The 14,151-nt window shown below is 42.5% G+C and overlaps 1 long non-coding RNA gene across 4 annotated transcripts in view; it reads left to right on the top strand.

Annotated features, from left to right (window-relative positions):
* Positions 1-14,151, top strand: part of LOC121599749 — a 64,579-nt gene that overhangs the window by 13,414 nt on the left and 37,014 nt on the right. The window contains exon 3 of one of the 4 annotated variants that reach the window (XR_006005730.1): positions 11,789-12,505. The exons of 2 other annotated variants lie outside the window; for them this stretch is intronic. This is a non-coding gene — a long non-coding RNA (uncharacterized LOC121599749). Of the gene's footprint in view, positions 1-11,765; positions 12,506-14,151 lie in introns of those variants that run through there. One more of the 4 variants, XR_006005727.1, reaches the window with a different exon arrangement.

Below are 14,151 nucleotides of genomic sequence, written 5' to 3'. Positions count from 1 at the left end.
TAGGGCGTGCTGGGGTTTTCCGTGCTGGTGCAGTACTCCCTTGACGAATGAAGGACAAAATAAATAAGCAGAATACAAACGATTGCCAGATGATTTGATTCCTTCGGTTTTTTTTTTCCCTCGAGAGCGTACAGCAGCGCGGACACGCCAACGGAAAGAGGCTCGCGTCCGCCAGATTATCACAAACCGAGCGGGGTGGGTTGGTGGGTGGGTGAGTACCGCAACACAAAGCACCTAGCCTATTACATTCCTTGGGGAGTTTTATGTGTTCTCGCTTGAAAAAAGTAAAATAAAATGGAAAAAATATACCGCGCTGGCTGTAGAAAAGCGATGAAAACCGGGGGATGTTGGCTGCTTTCCTCCCCGGCGTCCCTTTCCCGTGAGCATCGTTATCGCTCCACTCTTGTTCGCGCTCATCGATAAGAAGACCCCCGGTAGCACTACCCCGATTGATGGTTCCCTCTGGTTCAGGGTGGACACACCGGTGCAAAAAGAAAAAAAAAAGAAAAAGCGGATGTTTTTGGACGGCAAATGCTGGCCGCCGATAGTGTGTAAAGCAAAATCTCACCATCAAAGTGTGCCTCGTCTTCTCTATTCATACACTTTTTTCTTCGGGAGTTGTAAGGATGTAACGGAAGAGAGAAAAAAATCACACAAAAATGCAACATCAGTGTAATAAATAGAGAAGAGAGTTTCTTATAAGGAACGAAGTAAAAAAAAATAATAACAAAACGATGAAACATTCTACCAATCTGCCCTTCTGCCAGCGGCGACGTGCTGTTTCTGTAATAAAAGTAATTTTATTACACCTTTTGCACCGTTTTGGTCGACTGGGAAGCGCAGAGCGCGGGAAGGATGCGGGCACCAACCGAAAGTGAGAATTATTGTAAAACATTTTATTGCCCATTGGGTATTCAAAAAGAAAAACAGAATATGAAAAGCGTCGAATAAGCCGGGAGTAGAAGAGACCGGTAAGGTGCCCGCAGGTTTTTACAATGTTTCAAAAGAAATCTTTTCACACGACGCTGACGTACGCAACAGCGGTTCAGCGGGCATGGATGTTTGCGTTTGACAGGATGTGTCCGTTTTTGTATGTGCGCGAGTCCTCTTCAGCAAGCGGCTTTTCATTATACCGACGCGAAGAAGGTTCCTCCCAAGGTTCGTTCCCCGTCGCACAGTCGCACAGAGTTAATGACAGGACATAAAAATATACCATCCTGCACACACAAACGCTTGTTTTCTTTGCATGCTGTTGCAATCCATCGCAATAGTGAAGTCTTTGTTACGCTGTTTTTTTTTTCTTTCAAAAGGCCACGTCTCTCCCCGTCTCTCGAACTGAAAGGCTCAATTCGTTCCGAACAGCAGCGGTACAACAATGCTGCTGCAGCGGGGCAGATTGTATAGTTTTTGGAAAATGTTATCGATTTCGCATTTATGGGTGTAGCGCGTAATGTGTGTACTAGCGAGACGTGCAGGTTTTACGACTATCCAGCAATTGTTCGAATTGAAACTTGAACAAAGGTTTCAAAGCGCTTTCCGGTGTGGTTCGATTTTCTGCACAGTTTGCAAGAGTTTTGATATCGCACGAGACGCTAAAAGCTCAACTTTTTGTACCGTAGCTCTTTTGGCTTCATGTTCAGGGAATGTTGCTTTGCCCGGTGTGCATAGCCTTTACGTCTTGTCGGGTTTGATTTATGATCGTTTTCCCATACCAGATGAGAAGATGCTTAATCTACTGTTCCTTTATTTGTACTCATGTTCATGTACAACGAATATGCGCTTCATCGCGGGCATCCTGAAAGCCATAAAACTAACTTTTATTTAATGTGCAACGGATTAACAACTGTTAGTTACTTGGAGGAAAAACGCAATTTCACGCTCTATTGGTGTTAAAATACAAAATGAATTTACAAATAAATTGTATTGTTGCTATGGTTGGCAGCAGAAATAATAATCTAGTTTTAGAGGTTCTGAATTTTAAATCATACTCTAAAAGTCTGCCTGTTGTCTGAATCATACTAGTACTGGAACTGATACTGAACCCCCTGCACCGGTCCTGGTACTAATAATTCACTCATTCCAGTTTTCCAAACTGTGGAACTCCAATTGTTCCTGAATCCATACTAGTTGTGGAACTCGCATTGAATTCTTAACGACCTTGCAATTGATCCGAATCTCTATCCGGTCTTAGAACTGATGGTGACCCTAGATCGATCCTGATGAGGTTCATATTCCTAAATCGATCATGAAATTGATCCTGAATTCATACGGTCTTTGAAATCTCTAATCGGTATCGAGCCTAGACTTGATACTGAGCTCATACCGATCCTGGAATTGGTGTTGAAATCGTGCCAGAGCTATAACACCAAACCCATAATTGTCCTGAAGCTGATTTTGAACTAATGCCATTATCATATCGAGATCTCACCCTGATCCTGTTCCTGATGTTGTATTCTTACCAGACCTGGAACAGAACAGTAATCTTTAAAACGTTTGGCCTTAGATCTCATAATGCATTTATTCCTGTACTCAAGAACTGTTCATATACATCTTCAAGTACACATTTTTCCATTCAAGTAGCTAGAAAATGGCAAATGAAACGCGCATTACAGCTTAATAGAATTTGTGTTTGTATACAAGAATCTACTTCAGAATTAATATGCTGCAAAAACTATACGCGTTCTCACAAAACGGTATATGAGCAATCGCTTGCGCTCAGTGCAATGATTGACCTCAAAATTAAACCAATTACAGTTCCTTCATTTGTGCTGAAACTTTCAACGGAGAAGCAATATCTCCAGCCGTGCCACAAAAAGTTGGCCAATTGGCCCGAGCCAAGTAAGAAGTAAAATGTACATTTCACTGTTAGTTGCAATAGGAAAACTTTTCGTAGAAATAACTCAATTTCTTTACAAACTTCGCAATCGCCGGCACACACACACTCCCGCAGAAATAGCAGTCTGGGTCACTTGGCTTTGGGAAATATTCTCGGCCTTCCCGAAACAAAACTATTTCAATTTCACTCCGTAGCCGTGCGCACAGTTTGTCATTGGAATTCGAGATGCCTGCCTGGTGACGGTTGATCTCGGTGTTTGTGGTTTGCGGTGCGGGCAAAGGTTGAAAAACAATTGCCCGATAGCGGCCGGCTGCTGGCTGCTGGCCCCAAAAATAAACCCAAGTGCCAACTGCAATCGTCACTGCAGTGAAAGGCAAGTTTCGGGAGGGAGCGGGATGTAATTCCTTCATTTGGATGGAAAAATAGTTTGCCTAGTCGCAGAGTGTCCGCAGTCAGCGCTGCGTCTTTTCAGCGGCGGGAGAAAAGTGGAGCAAAAGGTCCTTTTAGCACACGCCCCGCTGTACAACACACCCTCTGTTACAAGGAGGAGGTGGGGAGAATTTTACTCCGTCAATAAAACGCAGCCCTCCGGTTCGGTCGGTCGGGGCCTCGTCATATGATGAAGCGGCGCGACATTCGCGCCAACGTCCGGTATGTGTGGAGCCGAGTAATAAGAGAAGCGTACATTCCTGCGCAAATTTTATGTGCCATCAGTCACACCGAAAAACCATCGCACACTACCGCCATAAACATTACCGCACAGGAAGCCGCCGCCGGGTAGGAGGGTCGAGGTCGAGGGCAAACGATGGAAGCTGCTCATAAGACACTCGGACATTATTTTTGGCCTCCGGTGACTGAGGGACGAGCTCTCTGGGCATGATTTCATCCTGCCAACACGCAGTCAGTTTGTGTGTGGTGTGGTGTTGTGTGTCCTCCATGAACGAATGCAAGGACGTGCAATGGAGCTCGGGACAATGGTATTCAAAATTTCCGTGCAAGAGCCTCCGGTCGTACGCATAAAACGGTTGGAGCTCTCGGAGATATTGGGAAGCTGACGGTATATTGTCATGCCGTGGTGTACGGCGTCCGTATTACATACTCATTTGTAAGCATGTAAGGAGGTTTAATGAAACAAACTGTGGCTGCAGCTGGGATGGAATTTAATTTTACCTTTTACGGCGTTCAAGTAACCGTTGATGGTTGAGGTCGGTATTTGCTCATTTTGTTTCAATTAGAAAAGCTTTTATTTTTGGATTGCTACGGTTCCGCTCGGGGTTTAAGGAAGTTGCAGTAAATGAACTGATTTCATTTCAATCTTGGAAGGTACTTATTCAACAGAGAAAGAACCTAGGTTCTCAACACTTCAAAAAATGTTCCAAAAACGATAAATTAACTATAGAAGTATGTACCATATTGTACTAATAATTTGGGCATGGATTTTGGAATCAAAATAAGATCGAGAACATCTCCAGGATCCAGTAAAAGTACATAAAAAATCGTTACCGTTTGTTGGCCACCAAAAACATCCAAATCCTAAAGATCTACACCTTGAATTGATGGAACGGAACCACTTTCCACCGTAGATCGAATTAACCGAATCCCGGAATTCCAGTCTAATAGCCACGAGAGAGTGACCGGCAAAAGAAAAGAGCAATCAGCGCTGAAGATGCTGCACACAACTGTCAAGTAAAATCTCGTCCCGACAGCAATTGCAATTTCTCTCCGCCATCTTGCAAGGCCTGAGGCCATTTCCCTGTGACGATGTGACGAAATGGTGCCGTCTCGAGCAGAAAACGAATGTTTCCTTCCACCGGTGGGGCATCACTGGAACGCCAAGTTGCAGTGATTAAATTTTTGTCCCCTCTCTTCCATCCATGTTTTCCACCCCTGACTGACACTGAACACACTCACACACACCTATGATCGGACACCGGGTTGCTAGCAGTATGACACACCCCGGTGTCCAGTAGTTGTAGAATCGTGTGCCTTGTGATGCATTCCTCCGGTGCACGGGAAGAGTTTCTTCATTGCGTTTCGGTCCTATTTTTCCGCAAGCTAACCTTTGCAGAGATTGCAGGCAGAGACATTGTCCGACCGTTGTCCGAAGTGCTGTGCGCTTTCATCCGATATCGAATTGAATATTCTGTTTTCAAGATAAAGATTATTGGATAGCTGAATGCGGCGTACAAATTTTTTAGCTGGTAAGCATTTTTCTGCGCTGAGGAACAAATTTTATAGGTGGAACCGCATGTGTGCGCTGTTTTTTTTTTTTTAATTTGACAGTTTTAGAGCTAATTTTAGCAATTTGATAAATTTATTTTCAAATGCAAAAGAAATTGTCTTTGCAGTATCAAAAAATATTCATTAGTCAAAACTTACACCATTGCTGTACGAATCGTACTGTATAAGTACGTTGTTGTGTGTCTGAACTAGTGATGGGCAAAAATTCGGAGTTTGACTCTGATCTGACTTCGAATATTTGGGAACCGATGGATGGAATTAGGTTCGTCTGGAATTGTCCGGAGTCATTCTTAATCGTCTGGAATCCTAGACGTCTGGAGTTGAAGTCCGACGAAATCCTTCTTGCGACTCTGGTGGACTCCGACTCCGGAGGACACTGACTTTGGAGGTCTTCGACTATGAAGAACTCCGACTCTGGAGGACTTCGACACGGATGAGTAGTTCTCATTTTGTCGGAGTCAGAATCGAAGTAACAATAGCCAAAGTCACTTCGGAGCCGTTGATGTAGTCCAGTGAGCACATCACTAGTCTTAAATCAACAATTTAACTGAAATTGTTCTTATTCTGATGTCTTCGTAACGTATTAATCGCGTAATTCGAGAGAAGATTGTTTATTGTTCGCAAAACAACGTTTTTTTAATCATTTTTCCTTCTCTGAATCATTTAAATAGTGTAACATAGTGCAAAAGTGAGTGTCTGATATGAAGTATTAAAAAAAATGTTATGATTTCTACCAACGGTGTTGTTGCCTTCGACTTATTGATGCCTACGACGTTTGTTCGAAGTTTAAAATCAATCATTTTTGTTGAAATACTAACGTACCTACATTAATTATTCGCATATCCTTTAAAACCCTGCCTGCAATATAGCTCCCAAGCAAAAAGCCTCCTCTTCAGCACTATCTGGCAGTAAGGGCCAATGCAGATTGGGCCTAAGAATGATAACCACCGTTCAACACGTATACGCTAACCGGTTACTCGGGGCATATGAGGCACAAACTTCTATTTTAACGTGCCGTTTGTGTGATTTTACGACCCAACAGCCAATCGCAATCCCACATGGCAAATATTCACCCTCTAAAACGAGGTGAAATACTGTTGAAAAGAAGAGGACCGGTTCGATCGAATAAAACAAAATCCTCACACCAGAAAATGGCCGATGTGATTAGACGCTCAACGCTCAAAAGCTCAATCACACCATCGCACGCAAAACCTCGCAGCGTTCCTGTGTTATCCTGGCACCGCTCGATAGGATTTTTTTTTCCTCTTGGTTTCCAGCATATTTTTTTACATCACTAACGACTACACACAGAACCACCAACTGGGTATGGTGTGGTGGGAATTTAAAACATTTCGCAGCAGCAGCCTGCCATAAAATAAAGTCATAAAATAGATTGAAAGTGCATTAGGAGCAGGATACAGGGCCGGCGGTCGTAGGTTTGGTTTCGCTTGCGTTATGTCGCGCACGAGCGTTACCATGGAGCGTCGTGGCAGCCCACGGTGACACACACATACACTGTGGCAGCGGGATCCCGTGCGAAACGCTTGCCTGCGCTTGAAAAAGGAATGCCCGCGCTGCTCTGGGTGCAAAATATTTTAGAAATTTTTCCCGGTATTCGACACGACACGGGGACCATTTCCCCTTGGCGCTTTGGTAGGGAACGACTCGCAAAGCCACTCCGTAGTAGCAGAGGACGACACTAGGCTAAAAAAGAAAAAAAAATGCGTACCGTTTGGGAAATGGAAGCATAAAAGGTTCCAGGAATTTTGGTGCGAAAATAAAACGCTACCTAGCGAACGGTAAAAGCGCCAAAATCAAGAAGGAGTCGTAAAAGAAACATCCATCCATTTTTGATAATCGCACCCTGAGAACGAGAAACAGCGGAAAGCAATTCTTCGTTGGTATTAAAATTAGGTGATTTTTGACGATCTTTTATTACATCGTTTGCTAGTTTGCTCAATACTATCTCGTTGATAAATGTAACAACAGGCCAACTACAAAATAACAATGTCAGTAGCCTCTTCCCTTAACATAAGAAAGTAAGTGCACTGGCAGCATGCAAATCGAACAATGCACTCGATTGTTTGTTGCACCTTTCGCGTAGCTGATACCGCGGTACCGATAACACATTCCTGCGGCTCTTTCTCGCATGATCCGCGCCGGATGATGATAGCTCCGCAGATGATCTCGTCGTACAGGAATGTGTGTTATTGTTATCGATTCGCCCGCAGTACACGCGATGCGCTGCGGCTGCTGCTGGCGATGATATCACCCACGCTCTTATCCGCAATGGAGCAAAAAAAAAAAAAAAGAAACAAGAATGAAACAAACGCGACAAAGACGCTATTTGGGGCTGGTTGGGCCGGGTCCGAGGTAGACAATGATCCGCCATGCCTCACCGCATGAGATGTGCGCCATACATACGTGTGAGGGAATTTCCCACGGGCCAGCATCTCGCTCTCCATCCGCGCGGTACACCTGTGTGTGCATGTTTCGTTCAATAGTTTCACAATTTACGGGTGTTGTTTGCCCAGCCGGTCGTCGCGGCTGAGGTGATTGTCTCGTGAACGTGCTCGGAGTAGCTGGCAAAAGGGGCCGGTGCGCGGATGATGGTAACTGATACGCGCGGGAGAGATGCTGTGTGTGAGGTAGACATCTACAAGGTTATTGAAGAGTATCATCAAAGGGACAGACGCGTGTGAGACGGATTGGGTCGTCTTAGAAATTCATTTGTGAATGTTTGTTATGTTTTATATAAATATCTTCATATCTAGGTTGTTATTAAGCCTAGATATGTGTATTAAGAAGACTATTTTCAAACATTGAAACTGCCTGGTTCACTGGAGCTCTGGATATGTCTCAAGAATGACCCCAAACAACCTACAAGTTCATGATGATACGCTATATACACCAGCACTGTCCTAATTCTAGAGGAATTTAAAGCTGCTGCTTTTTGTAGTATAATCGACTCCAATTTTCTGTTAAAGACCTTAGTGTAATAGCATTGTTTAATGACGCTAAAGGTGCTGAAGGCCACGTCATTAGCCTTTTTTTATTGCTCAATGTATCATATAATTTAGAACTAATGATTGACCGCAAATCGGTTGAAGATAATGATGTAGTAACTCAATACCGTTGAAGTTCTGAAACATCTCTTAGCTACAAATTGTCCCATTGACATAGTATTTAGGAAACACAGCCTGCTATTATTCTGATCATTACTGCTTCTTTCGCACTTATTAGGAAACTATGCAATACATATTTCACGAATCAACTAAATCTATATCCTTACTACCCACGCGCTTCTGTGTGACCTTATCAAATGCCTGCATCCGTTGAACCGCACACAAATTGAGCCTTAGAAGATTCGTACGGATCCTTGATACGAGTTCGACATTGTACCCTTGTCGGAAAATCATGCTCGAACGTCGTACACGCGTGATGCAGGATTGACAGGCTGATGGATATCCGGATAGCTTCAACTGACAGACGCCGACGCACAAGTCGAGTCGATTCTGTGGAATGAAATAGTGTTCATGCAATTCCTAACACTTCACCGACAAAACGTAACTTGTGGAAGCACTTACCAATTTTAGATGTGGAGATAGTGGAGTTCAATTAATGTATTTATTTAGAAGAGTTGGGTCATTATTTGAACGTTGGATCACTTGTATTACATTGGACGTTGGACGGATTAAAATTAATTGAAAGGATGATTTAGCCAGACACAATATAAATAAGAACAAACTTTGTCAAATATTCTGTTAAATGATAATGAACAAGGCCGCATCCATTTGACACCTGTTTCTGTTTTCATCGTTGCTACAGCTCCGATTGCAATCTAGGCGGTACCCAATACGGAAGGTGCGTAAAAGGTAATCACTTCAGCTGCACTTTACACACTTCTGGATCAATTCGTCAGTTGCAAAGTAGGTCGTTGGCCTTATTCTTACTTCAAGACGCAAAAAGACGGTTCTATTTCATCAGACAGAGCCTGTTTAGCGAAGAACTTCTAGAATAAAACCCCCCCCCCCCCCCCCCCGACATGTAGTACATGGCGGTAGATGCGTCGCAATCGAACGATTCTATCACCTTTGCAAATATCTCATTCTCAGTCTCATTCCAGCACTTTTGTTATTGTTAGCATCGCCCCGCACACGCTCGGCCGGGAAATTCCAGCCGACGATTTGCACAGCTGGCTTACCGGGTTGGACATACCGATCGCTCAGGTTAGTTGGCATTTTCATTGCTTTACCTTGTTTCTGTTGTTGTCACTCACGTGAGCGAGGCGGATGAGTAATTTATTCGCTGCAGAAAAAAAAACTGTAATACGCTCACACAAAGAGGGATTTTCCACTATTTACATGGAAAGTGAAAGGAACACGCCGGTGTGTGGGATGACTCATAAGTTTACCTTTCTATTCCATTGTTTCGACCGACAGGGTCCCCCGTAAACGACGACCTCAACAATATTAAGCCTAATTGGTTCTAATGCACTAACCAAATGTTCTCCGACAAGAATATATGGGTGGCCGCCTTCTTTAGCTACCTTTTTTTTCCTACTCCAGCTATATCCATTCTGGTGCTACAATTGTTCAAGTCACAAAAGAAAGAAATGGTCTTGAAAAATCGAATGAATTGCAAGCAGGCACAACAACCAACACCGGAATGGAACGGGTTTGAAGACCCCGCCGCGCTGCACTTCTCGCGCATCTTTTGGTCTGACGTCATCGGTCAGCGGTCAAGCGAAACGGGTTGTTTTGGGACTTGGACTCTGGGACTGGGAAAATCGTGAACTCCACTGTCCATTGTTTGCCAGGGGCGCGATGGGCCGGGACGGGCCCGGCTGAATGATGAATGGAAGGAAGTGACCGATTAGAAGGGAGCGTGTGCGTAAACTTTAAGTCTCGCGATGCGAATGCATACACACACACAAAGATGATGACGACGTTTGGGGAAAAGGGCCGGAGACAACGGAGACAAGTCGTGACATTCACGTGACCGACAAGGGAGAGGGTGCCGGTTTCTCAAGCATTTATCGAGAACGAGCGTTTTTGTGCCTATAGGCCCGACCCTCAGGCTCTGGGGTCTTTTAAGTTGCAGCGAAGAAATTATGTCTCCGGTCTGATTATGCTATTGGTTTCGGGGACGGAAAATGGTTTGTGAAGGTGGTGCGTTACGCACAGGCGATTATTTGTTTTGTGAGGGTCCGTTTTGGTTTTGGGCGTGAGAGGGGACTGTTGGGAGGGTCAAGGTATAGTGTAAAGACTGGGGCAAAGGTGATTTGGAAATGAATCGTATGTTGTATAAATATTTTGCTGTGAAATGTGCTCTGAAAAACATGACTATTAAACAACATAGTAGCAAAAGTATGAATCTGTTACAAATTCTTGCAATTTTGAATCATCTATCTGACCCATTTGCTTCAAATTACTGAGCCTACATTAATGACAATACGATACAGTGGCACAAGTGGTCACAAACTCACTCTACACCATTCAAATGCGCTCCCTAAGATGATTTCATTAAAACTAGATTAACGATACTCTTATTTCGCTAGCATCGTACCTTCATCATGTCCGCTCACTAGACCGCTTATTTTGCAAACCAAAAACAGCGAAGAAAAAAAAAACCAACAAACGCTACACTCTTTCACTCATCAAGACCGCTGTTTGCCGCTCAAGAATGTTGGCAAGTAAACGGTGTAACCCATCAGTGGTCACTTTTTGGACACGCCGGCACGACTTTGATTGATGATGAGAAAAACGGCAGTCGACAAGGGAAGAAGCGAATGTGACAGTACAATTTTGGGTGGCGTTTTTTTTTTACTTGGGTGCGTAACAATTAGGCGCATAAATTGGTTTAAAATTATGCTACAAGCGCAACATCGGATGGCTGGACTGTGCGAGATAATCTAAACCGAGATGATGGTGAAACTTTGGCGATTAAGTCAGGAGACGAGATAGATGCTTAAAAGTGTAGTGAGTTGTATGCAAAAAAAAAAACTATTTGAAAATGAGTCAGCTATAAAAAAATAGAAAATCACAAGCTAATGAAATATAATATTAAGAAAACGAGATAAGAAAACAAAATCAAAGAAAATAATTGACAAAAAACGAACAGTTAAACATTGAAACAGTAATCAAAATATGAATAACAAAAAAAAAGAGTTATTACTCAAACTTGAAACAAAGAGCTGAAGAACTAAACATGAGGTAACATGGCACTAAAAACAACGTTTAAAAGGAGAAAAGACGATACTTAACAAAAATCATAAATTTCAAAGTATAAATAAAAGTTTGTAAAGGATGGGTTGGAAAAGGTTTATATTAGTACATAAGTTAATTTGAGGATGTTTTGTTTTTTAATGCATGATTTCATATTTTTCCTTTTTTGTACGTTTCAATGAATGTGTTTCTTGGCCTATTTCTGGGTTTTATTTGTTTAGTAATAGAATTTTTGATACTTTTTTTTAATTTGTTTTGACATTTTTTCTTTCATTTATTTATTTTTCTATAATGTGTTAAATTGTTTTTCTTTTAATTTTCTTTTGTTTTGTTTTATATTAAAATCCAAAGTCCATTTTTTTACTCATTTACATGTCCATCACTGCATCATTTCTCACATCTTTATCCAACACCAACCCATGCCCGTAACCTAGTTCGATGGTCACTTACATCGCTTCCAGTTTTACATCTCCCCCACCCCCAGACCTGCCAAAACCCTGCCGAAGAAACGGTACAAGATGCGAAGAAGCGAAGCAGCTCATTCTACACAATGATACACACATTAAAACCGGAAGCAGTCAATTCGACATATTACGCTACATAATAAGTTTCATGCTACTGGCACGTTTAAATTAATTAGTGTTTGGGGCGCCCGCGAACGCGAAGTGTTGTGCCATCCTCGTACAGTGGGCCGCGAATGCGTGGCAGCGGCGTTCATTATCATGACATTATCTGCAGCGCCCAGGCTGCAGTAGTGGCCGGGCTGAAATGGGTGGTGAGAGAAAGAGCGAAAACAAAACAGGAAACAAAGAATGGAACCATTATGGAGGAAAAAGCTGCTGTCAAGCGTGCGTAGTGTGCTGCGGCCTCACAAACCTGGAACAGATATCGGAATGAGCAGGCGAAAAGAAAGTAGTAGTAACAGCAAACAAAAAAAACCTGACTCTCAGAACACACACACTAACCATTCCAAATCACTAAACAAACCAGCATTAACCGAAATAAAGCACCCCGAACCCGAGGGGAGGAAGTCAAGGCGCGCTCATCCACAAACGGGGCAAACACGCAACCGCGACCAAAAATTTACATAAAACACAAATATTGCCGCACACTACTGTACCCATCCACTATTCCTATGGTGCGCGTTTCTTTGTTCTTCGGCTTGATGGGTGAGCACGGTGGCGGGAAGTGGGGGAGGTTGGCCATCCCAAATCGGGAGATGGTCTTTGTTTCCCTGGCGGTCACGTTGGGATCGCGCGCGCTTTGTGCGTGTGTTATGTTCTTGGTTTGTAATTTTGTGCCGTTTTTTTGTTTTGTTTTGTTTTGCTGGCGCTTTGTTGCTGGTTTTGTTACCATTTCCTTTGTCCGATCATTTCCGAACTATTCACACTGCTCGCCCAACACACGCCGTTGGTTCCGTGGGTGTTCGGTGGGAGGATTTATGTACGGAAAGGGGGGGATACGCACAATGCGTTTGCTGGACGCTACTACGCTTGAAAGCTTGCCACACACACGCACGTGCGTTGTAAAGGGTGTTCCTAGTTTTTTTTTTGCATTTCAAGTGATAGTTTTCGTTGGTGTTGACTTCTTTACTCACTTTTTTTTTTATTTTATGTTGAATCGTTTAATGTTTTGCATACATATTGTTTAAAGTGATTTTTTTCTTTATGTAAAGAGAGAAAGAAAGAGAGGAGACTATTAGAGGAATGGTATTATAATAGTATATTTGTAAATTATTTCTTTATTATGTTGAGACTTATTTTTCTTCTATTCATTCTTAACTAAATTTTTCCTTATTTTAAGTAATCTTGACGAAAAATTTCGCTCTAAGCAAAGCTACTGATAAGAATGATAAAAATAAAGAACCAATAGATTATTGATTTTTTTTCAAAACCCCAAAGACAAATAGTTTCAAAAAATAATAAAATAAAGTTAAACAATAATCTTGGGATTTGCAACCAAAACAAGCTAAAGTGGAATAAAATAAGAAATTAGAACAAGAACAATAATACTGTAAACAACAAAGAATAACACACCAAAAAATGTCAAACAATTAATCAATCAGAAGATTTGCCTCAATCAAAGCTACTAAGAAGAATGATAAAAATAATAAACAAATAGATTTTTGAAGGTTTAGAAATTCTACAAACAAATAGTTCCCAAAACAGAATAAAATAAAAGTAAAAAATAAAATTGGGATTTGTTACCGAAATAAGCGAATGTGGAATAAAATAAGAAACAGAAACAGAGATAATATTGTAGACAACAAAGAAATTGGAACAAAAATTGAGCATTGCTTTTTCATCTCTTTTAAACTTTTGTTTTGCTCGAAACTCCCCAAGCACTATCACGCCGCAGGAACACTAGCGACCTTTCAGCAACGTGTGAAGGGCATGTTGGTTGGGCAGCAATGGTTTAGGTTTTTCAAACATTTTAGTTCAACCTTTTCGCCTGCCCCACCCCGCTGCTTGCCTGCTAGTTTGTATGCATACAAATTAAGCAACAAATTTGTATCCCAAACCCTTTTCGAGGGTCATTACGGTCGATGAGGAGGCAGCTCCCGTGTGACAGATGGACAGGGGTGGGGCATGTGATGCACAGCGGGGTGCGATAAATAAAGCTCTCGCTGTCCTTCCCTTTTGCTGGCAAGCCCAGTTTGGGTAATTATCTATACCGCACGTAGGAATCAAGATAATTAGACACTTTGGATTCAATTTCCGACAAAACCCGGGCCGTTTCATTCGTCATCAGCGGCAGCTGCAGAACGGCACCGATGCCTTGCTCAAACTGTTGACAACCGGCAAGCTGGTGGGCAATCTGCTCCTCCTCATCCTTCGCTTCGCCAGA

The sequence above is a fragment of the Anopheles merus genome, chromosome 3L, assembly GCF_017562075.2.
Source record: "Anopheles merus strain MAF chromosome 3L, AmerM5.1, whole genome shotgun sequence".
Lineage (NCBI taxonomy): Eukaryota > Metazoa > Arthropoda > Insecta > Diptera > Culicidae > Anopheles > Anopheles merus.
Note: the sequence above shows the minus strand (reverse complement) of the source record. Positions and strands in the feature narration are given on the sequence as shown.